This window comes from Pipistrellus hanaki (assembly GCF_964339955.1).
Source record: "Pipistrellus hanaki genome assembly, chromosome: 10".
NCBI classification, from domain to species: domain Eukaryota; kingdom Metazoa; phylum Chordata; class Mammalia; order Chiroptera; family Vespertilionidae; genus Pipistrellus; species Pipistrellus hanaki.
Window position 1 is genome coordinate 55,794,397 of NC_140512.1, and position 7,431 is coordinate 55,801,827.

The window sequence follows — 7,431 nt, forward strand, 5'->3', positions numbered from 1 at the left end:
CGAGAAAGCATCCAGGCTGCAGCTGCCCAAGGGGAGAGGGGGGAGAGGAATGCACCCCGCATCACGTCCTCTGTCCCGTTGCCGTGCACACACACACAAACATACGTTAAAATCAACAAGTACGGGAGCCCTGAGTTGAGCCATGCTCCCAAGGCTGTGGGAATACAGGAGAGTGGAGAGACAATCCAGGGGGTATGGCAATAAAACCAGGGAGACGCAGCTAACCTGTAAATGACAATTAGAGAATATTGAAGAGTAGCTGCAATCCTGCGTAGTAACTGTACATTTTAAATGCTTATTCCTAAGGCTCCATAACCCAATAGTGGACATTTGATAACATCACCAACAATTCTGCCTTCCAAATTCATTACTGTTTCAATCCCCACCCCCTGCTCCAGGACTTAGAGTCTTGGTGTACACACAGACACCATTTTTAACACGTTGATCTGACACACGCTGTAGGGGGTGGACTCTGTGCTGGCTACCATAAGAACACAAACAAGAATGCTGTAGACTGAATGTTTGTATCCTTCCCCCTTTTCGTGTGTTGAAATCCTAACCTCCAAGGTGGTGGCTCTAGGAGACGAGGACTCTGGGAAGTGCTTAGGTCCTGAGAATGGAGCCCTCATGAATGGGGTGAATGCCTTTATAAAAGATACCCCCCCACCCCCCTAGAGCAGCCTCACCCTGTCTCCATGTAAGAACACCGCGAAAAGATAGCTGCTTATGAAGCAGGAAGTAGACTTTCATCAGACACGGAATCTGTGGGTGCCTTGATCTTGGACTTAGCCTCAAGGACTGTGAGAAATACAATTCTGTTGTTTATAACCCATCCAATGGATGGTATTTTTGTTATGGCAGCCTGAATGGACTGACAATGAGTGTGAGGGAGGAACCTGATTTCACCCTCATCAGCTGCATGTCCTGGGCAAGCTCCTTAATCTCCCTGAGCCTCAGTTTCTTTAACGTTCAATGGGGAGAGTCAGAGCCTACCAATGCTGATGTGAGGAGTAGGTGAGATAATGCATACAAGTCATTTAGCACAGGTTGACACATAGAAGGGCTCACTAAATGCACATTTTTGTTTTAACAGAGTTCAGAATCCAGTAGCAAACTATGATAACCATACAGATAACTCGAACACATTTGGTGGAGGGTTAGTGACGATATCGCGACAAGTAGAATTAGTTGGGAGGGTGAGATTTAGAATAGCAGAGATGGAGGGAAAATGTAATCCAGGTGGACAGAAGGGTGAACCAAAGCCAGGGGGTTCGGCTGGAGCACAGGGTATGCTTCTATAGCCGTGGGAGATAATGCCAACTGATGTCAACACCAGTTGAATTGAGTTAAAATAGTGGAAGGACCTGAATATAAGATTGGGGAGTTAGTACTTAACCCATTTGGAAATAAGAGTTTTGAAGAAGGGAATGATGTAAGACTTGCTTTATTTTTTAGTTTGAGAGGGAAAGAGGCTGTGGAGAGAAAGGTTTGTTCGGAGACCACTATTATTAATAGCCTAGATATCAACAATTAGGATCTGATTTAGAGGTAATGGACAGCACTGATAGGAAAGGATAGCAGTGAAGTCACTAGGAAGAGAGAATCTCCAGGGCTAGCCCATGGTGAGGATAAGGGTACCAGGAACACCAGGCATGGGGGCTAACGAACTGAGCCAAGGCCAGGTTCTTGGGAGATTGTCCATTAAAAGGTTGGTTGACCACCTGAAGATCAGTTTTAGTATAAAGGGGGGTGGGAGTGGGCAGGAGTCATTTTAAAAAAGGTTAAGGAGTGAATGATAAAAATAAAAATAAAAAAGGATGGATACTCAAGTGCTAGGGTGGAGACAGAAAAAGACCAACCTGTTGAATGTTCCCATTAGATGACATCCGAAGATGAGTTTCAGTACAGACAGGAAGAGGAAGGCAGGTCACACGAGGTCAAGGAGGGAATGGGGGTGAAATGGGAGCTGTGGATGAAGACTGTGGACACCTCAATCCAGCTTGAAGGTTACAGGAGCTTTAAGGGTCCTTATAACAAGAGGAACATTCCCTGTTAGCCTACAGAAACCTGACAGCTTGTAGACAAAACAAGCCAGTAAAAAGGGGTTGAGGTGGAAGATGGAGGGGACAAGGTTTTGGAGTTAATAGATAAGAGATGGGATCAGGAGTCAGTGGGATGACCACAGTGCTTTCCGTGTGGAAGTCAGCAATGGCCCCTGCTCAGAAGGAAGACATGCAGCTGCAGAACAAAGAATAAAGAAACTCCATGCACTGAGTTACAACAATCCCCAAGACAAATTATTAAGTGAAAAGGGCAAAGTAAAGCAGTGTTTTTCAACCTTTTTTGGGCAAAGGCACACTTGTTTCATGAAAAAAATCACGAGGCACACCACCATTAGAAAATGTTAAAAAATTTAACTCTGTGCCTATATTGACTATATATAAAGTAATTCTCTTGAATAGGAATCAAATAAACACAAAGAAAGTATTTTATAATTACTTTATTATGAAATATTAAGTAAACAAAATAGTGAAAAATTATAAAATTCTTGTCTTGTCTGCACCTACGGCACACCAGGCAACATCTCGCGGCACACTAGTGTGCCGCGGAACAGCGGTTGAAAAACGCTGAAGTAAGGGATGGTGTATATAATACAATCTGGTTAAAAAAGAGAAACAAAAATAAGAAATGACCTTTACATTTGCTTGCATCTATCTAAATAAACTCTGGAAGGAGACAAAGAAAGGAGGTTGGTTACACACGAGAGCGGGGAGAGAAACAAGGAGAGAGACTTTTCTGTGTGCCATTTCACTTTCTTCTGATTATTTATTTATTTATTTTTCTTCTGATTTTGTAAACAGAGAGTGAGCTAACTATTCAAATCATTAAATTAAAGAAAATTACCTCCTTATTGTGGAATGTTATGCAGCCATTTAAAATAATGTAGGAGGAAAAAAGAGCCGAAACTGGTTTGGCTCAGTGGATAGAGCATCGGCCTATGGACTGAAAGGTCCCAGGTTCGATTCTGGTCAAGGGCATGTACCTTGGTTGTGGGCACATTCCCAGTGGGACGTGTGCAGGAGGCAGCTGATCGATGTTTCTCTCTCATCGGATGTTTCTAACTCTCTATCCCTCTCCCTTCCTCTCTGTGAAAAATCAATTAAATATATATATATTTTTTTTTAAAAAAAAAAAAAAAAAAGAAAGAAAGAAAGAAAGAAAGAAAGAAAAAAAAAATAAGGCAAAAACAAAATAATGTAGAAAATATAGGCACTGACTAGGGAGGAAGTCTATGACATAGGAAATGTAAAACACAGATTGTAGAATTAAGTATTTAAAGTATCTGAGAACCAGGAAATGGTTTCAATTTATTTCAGGTCCTTGGAAGGCATTTTAATCCTTGGAATATGTGGTTTTAAAAATAAAAACCACAGCCCTAGCTGGTTTGGCTCAGTGGATAGAGTGTCGACCCACAGACTGAAGGGCCCAGGTTTGATTCCGGTCAAGGGCATGTACCTTGGTTGCAGGCTCAATTCCCGGCCCTGGTAAGGGTGCAGGCAGGAGGCAATCAATTGATGTATCTCTCTCACATAGATGTTTCTCTCTGTCTCTCCCCCTCCCTTCCATTCTCTCTAAAAATCGATGAAAAAATATCCTCAGGTGAGGATTAACAGCATATATATATATATATATATATATATATATATATATATCCCACAAATATCATGTAATACCATAAAAATGTTTACAATGTAAGTAAAAAATTTTAAACAGCATATTCACTGTATGAAATATGTATAAATATTAACAGAGATGAACCAAAGAAAATGTGAAGGTAAAATCAGTTGCACTGATATGGTGGGGTGTTCAGCAATTTCTAACTTTAAAGTTATATTTAATATTATTATATGCGATTGTGAAAATAAATAAAATACACAAACGATATTTCTGTAAAGAAAAAAGGAGTCATGTGGCTGGAACTAACATTGGCGAGATGTTGAAGAAAGGAGCAGTGACAAGGAGAGAAGGAGTGGATTAGTCAGGAGCCTTAGGAAGGAGGAGTTTGAAGTAGAGCAGGGCAAGAGACTGGACGAGAGATGGTGCAGCAACGACAGCCCAGCGGGGTGGCTGAGGGCCCCGGTGATCCAGGCTGGCCATTTCCTTAGCCAGGCTGGCCATTTCCTCCAAAAACGCAGTTGGTAGCCAGAGGGTCCACCATGAGGACTACAAGTGGGGGGAACGGCAAAGAAGCAATTGATTCTGGATGATTTGAAATGCACCATTGAAAAGCCAATCTGTGGAATTTAAGATTGTAAGATAATTAATTGCTGGTTTGTGAGTCTAGGAGAATTAGAAGGTTTATCTGCAAACATCTGCTTAGTGTTTAAAATTTTTGTATTTTAATTTTTTTACTGATATATAACATACCTACAAAATGCATCACTCTCTTTTTATGTACTCTTCTTTCTACTTTTGGCATATGTTCTTTTTTGTTGTCGTTGATCCTCACCCAAGGATATTTTCCCCCATTTATTTTTTAGGGAGAATGGAAGGGAGGGGGAGAGACACCGAGAGAGAAATATTGATGTGAGATAGACACATTGATTAGCTGCCTCCAGCATGCTGAGCTTGCAACTGAGATATGTGCCCTTGATGGAACTGAACCTTCCACCCTTCAGTCTGCAGGTTGATGCTCTAACCACTGAGAAAACTGGCTAGGGCTGGAATATGTTCTTTTAAAATCTGAGGTCAACATGCTTGGCTGGTGTGGCTCTTGTCCCATGAACCAAAAGGTTGCCAGTTTGATTCCTGGTCAGGGCACATGCAGTGGTTTCAGGCTCCATCCCCAGTAAGGGGTGTGCAAGAGGCAGCTGATTGATGTGTCTCTCTCTCTCTCTCTCTCTCTCTCTCTCTCTCTCTCTCTCTCTCTCTCTCTCTCTTTCTCACTTCCTCGCTTTCTAAAATAAATAAAAACATGTTATAAATATCACATGATCTCACTCATTTGTGGAATATAATGAACAACATAAACTGATTAACAAAAACAGAGACAGAGAAGCATTGATCAGACTGTCAAACCTCAGAGGGAAGGCAGGGGAGGGGAGGGGGGAAGGGGGAGAGATCAATCAAAGGACTTGTATGCATGCATATAAGCATAACCAATGGACACAAACACCAGAGGGGTAAGGGCATGAGCAGGGAGGTGAGGGGATAATAGGGGATAAGGGCATATAGGTAATACCTTAACCAATAAAGAATAATAATAATAATAAAAAAAAACATACTCTTAAAAAAATCTGAGATCAATATAAAACAATCCAGAGTAATTATAATTTTGTAACATAAAGCAGTTATATTTGTAAATGTATAGAAGAAAATGCATCATAATATAAATAATGATTATCTCTGTATGGTAGAATAATAGCTTCTTTTTATTTTATTATTTTTTTAATTGATTTCAGAGATGAAGGAAGAGGGAAAGAGAGAGAAACATCGATGATGAGAGAGAATCATTGATTGGTTGCCTTCTGCATATCCCCACTGGGGATCAAGCCTGTATGTGCCCTTGACCAAAATCGAACCCAGGACCCTTCAGTCCGCAGGCTGGTGCTCTATCCACTGAGCCAAATCAGCCAGGGCAATAGCTTCTTTTTATTTGTGTTATTTTGTTTTCCCCTAAATTTTCTTTAGTAAATAGCTTATTTTTAAAAAAAAAAAATATTTTTTAATTGATTTCAGAGAGGAAGGGAGAGGGCAAGAGAGATAGAAACATCAATGATGAGAGAGAATTATTGATAGGCTGCCTCCTGCACGCCTCCCCCTCCCCACACAGGGGATCAAGCCCTTAACGTGGGCATGTGCCCTTGACTGGAATTGAACCTGGAGCCCTCCCACTGAGCCAAACCGGCTAGGGCTTGTTTTCACTTTTGATTAGACACATTTTCAGATACACAGTAAGGTAGAAATATTCATCTGTAAACATCTATACCTCATTACCAAATTTTCACATTTTGCCATGTTTGTTTCATCCATTTTTAAGCTATATCATGGTAACATTCCATTCTAATTCAGTTCTCATATTTAAAATGAATGACTTTTTTTTTTTTAACCTAACTACAATAATCTTATGATTCCTGATCAATTTAACAATAATTCCCTAATATCATTTTGTACCAAGTTCAAATTCAAACTTCTCTAAATTTCCCCAAAATATCTCTTAGAGCTGGTTTGTTCAAATCAGACTTAATCAAGAACCAGTCATTGCATTTGATGTTACATGGGCTTCTTTTTTAAGAAAACTGACTTAATTGGAACTTCGTGAGCAATTAAAACATTTCATGAAGAGGGTGTTATTGGAAACTGCATCTTTAAGGTTATGTCAGAATTGATATGGGTAGAGAAGTGAGGAGGTCATTTCAGGAACAGAGATCAAAGTGAGATCAAAGAGAGATAGAAAGGTAGCAGATGTATTTGGAGAGTTGTACTTAGCCCAGCTATTTGGATCAAAAGAAAGGGAATAATGGGGGGGGGGGGTAAATTAAGCAAAATCAGTTGGAGACAGATCATGGAGAGGCTTGAAGGCATTTCCAGTGCTCTCTGTAGAGCACTTGAGAACTCAAGTGTGTCCCAGATGTGAATGACTCATCAGTCCATAAGGCCTGCAGGACAGTGGTTGTGTTTTATACATCTGCGTGTCCCAGGCACCTAGCAGAGTGTACCTGTGGGATGCTCAGAGTGTATTCATTGTTGGAAACATGGTGCTACTGAAGGATTTTCAGTTGGAGGCTAACAGGCTATCAATCTCTTTGGGGAAGATTTAGAAAATTGGTTAGTAATGATGGTGATTAGAATAGGATTACAGATGAGAACTAGCTAACTGGGTTGGAGCAATTGGCTCCATAGAGGAAGTGGAGTTTAGCTAAACTAGATGGAGAAACAGCATTAAGCAAAGGTGAGGAATCAGGAATGAGTTGAGGATAACATAATGACAAGTGAAGGGAATGTACTTGGGGTGCTTTGAGAAATGAGGTTCCAAAAGACAAGGTCAAGGATGGTTTAGGGAGTCCAATATTGGTCCAGGATCTCTGTTACTACTCAATAAATGACCTCTGGTCATCCTTAAATTCAAGATTGGGGGCTTAAAAGATTGTATCTATCTATGCTCTTTCATATAAGAAGAACTTTTAGTACAATAAGAAAGACAAAATTGGATAAGATTATTCTAAGCCTAAAAAGAATTAATAACCCACAAAAGGGATATTTAATCAGAATTATATTGGATCACGTTCATTTCAAATTTGCTAGACAATTGAAATATGATATTGAGTACAACTGCATACCATATAAAATGGGAAGATGATTGGCAGTGTTAACAAATTTAGTTAAAATAAACTTAATAAATCGGAACATTTGCTAAAAACCACATAGGAA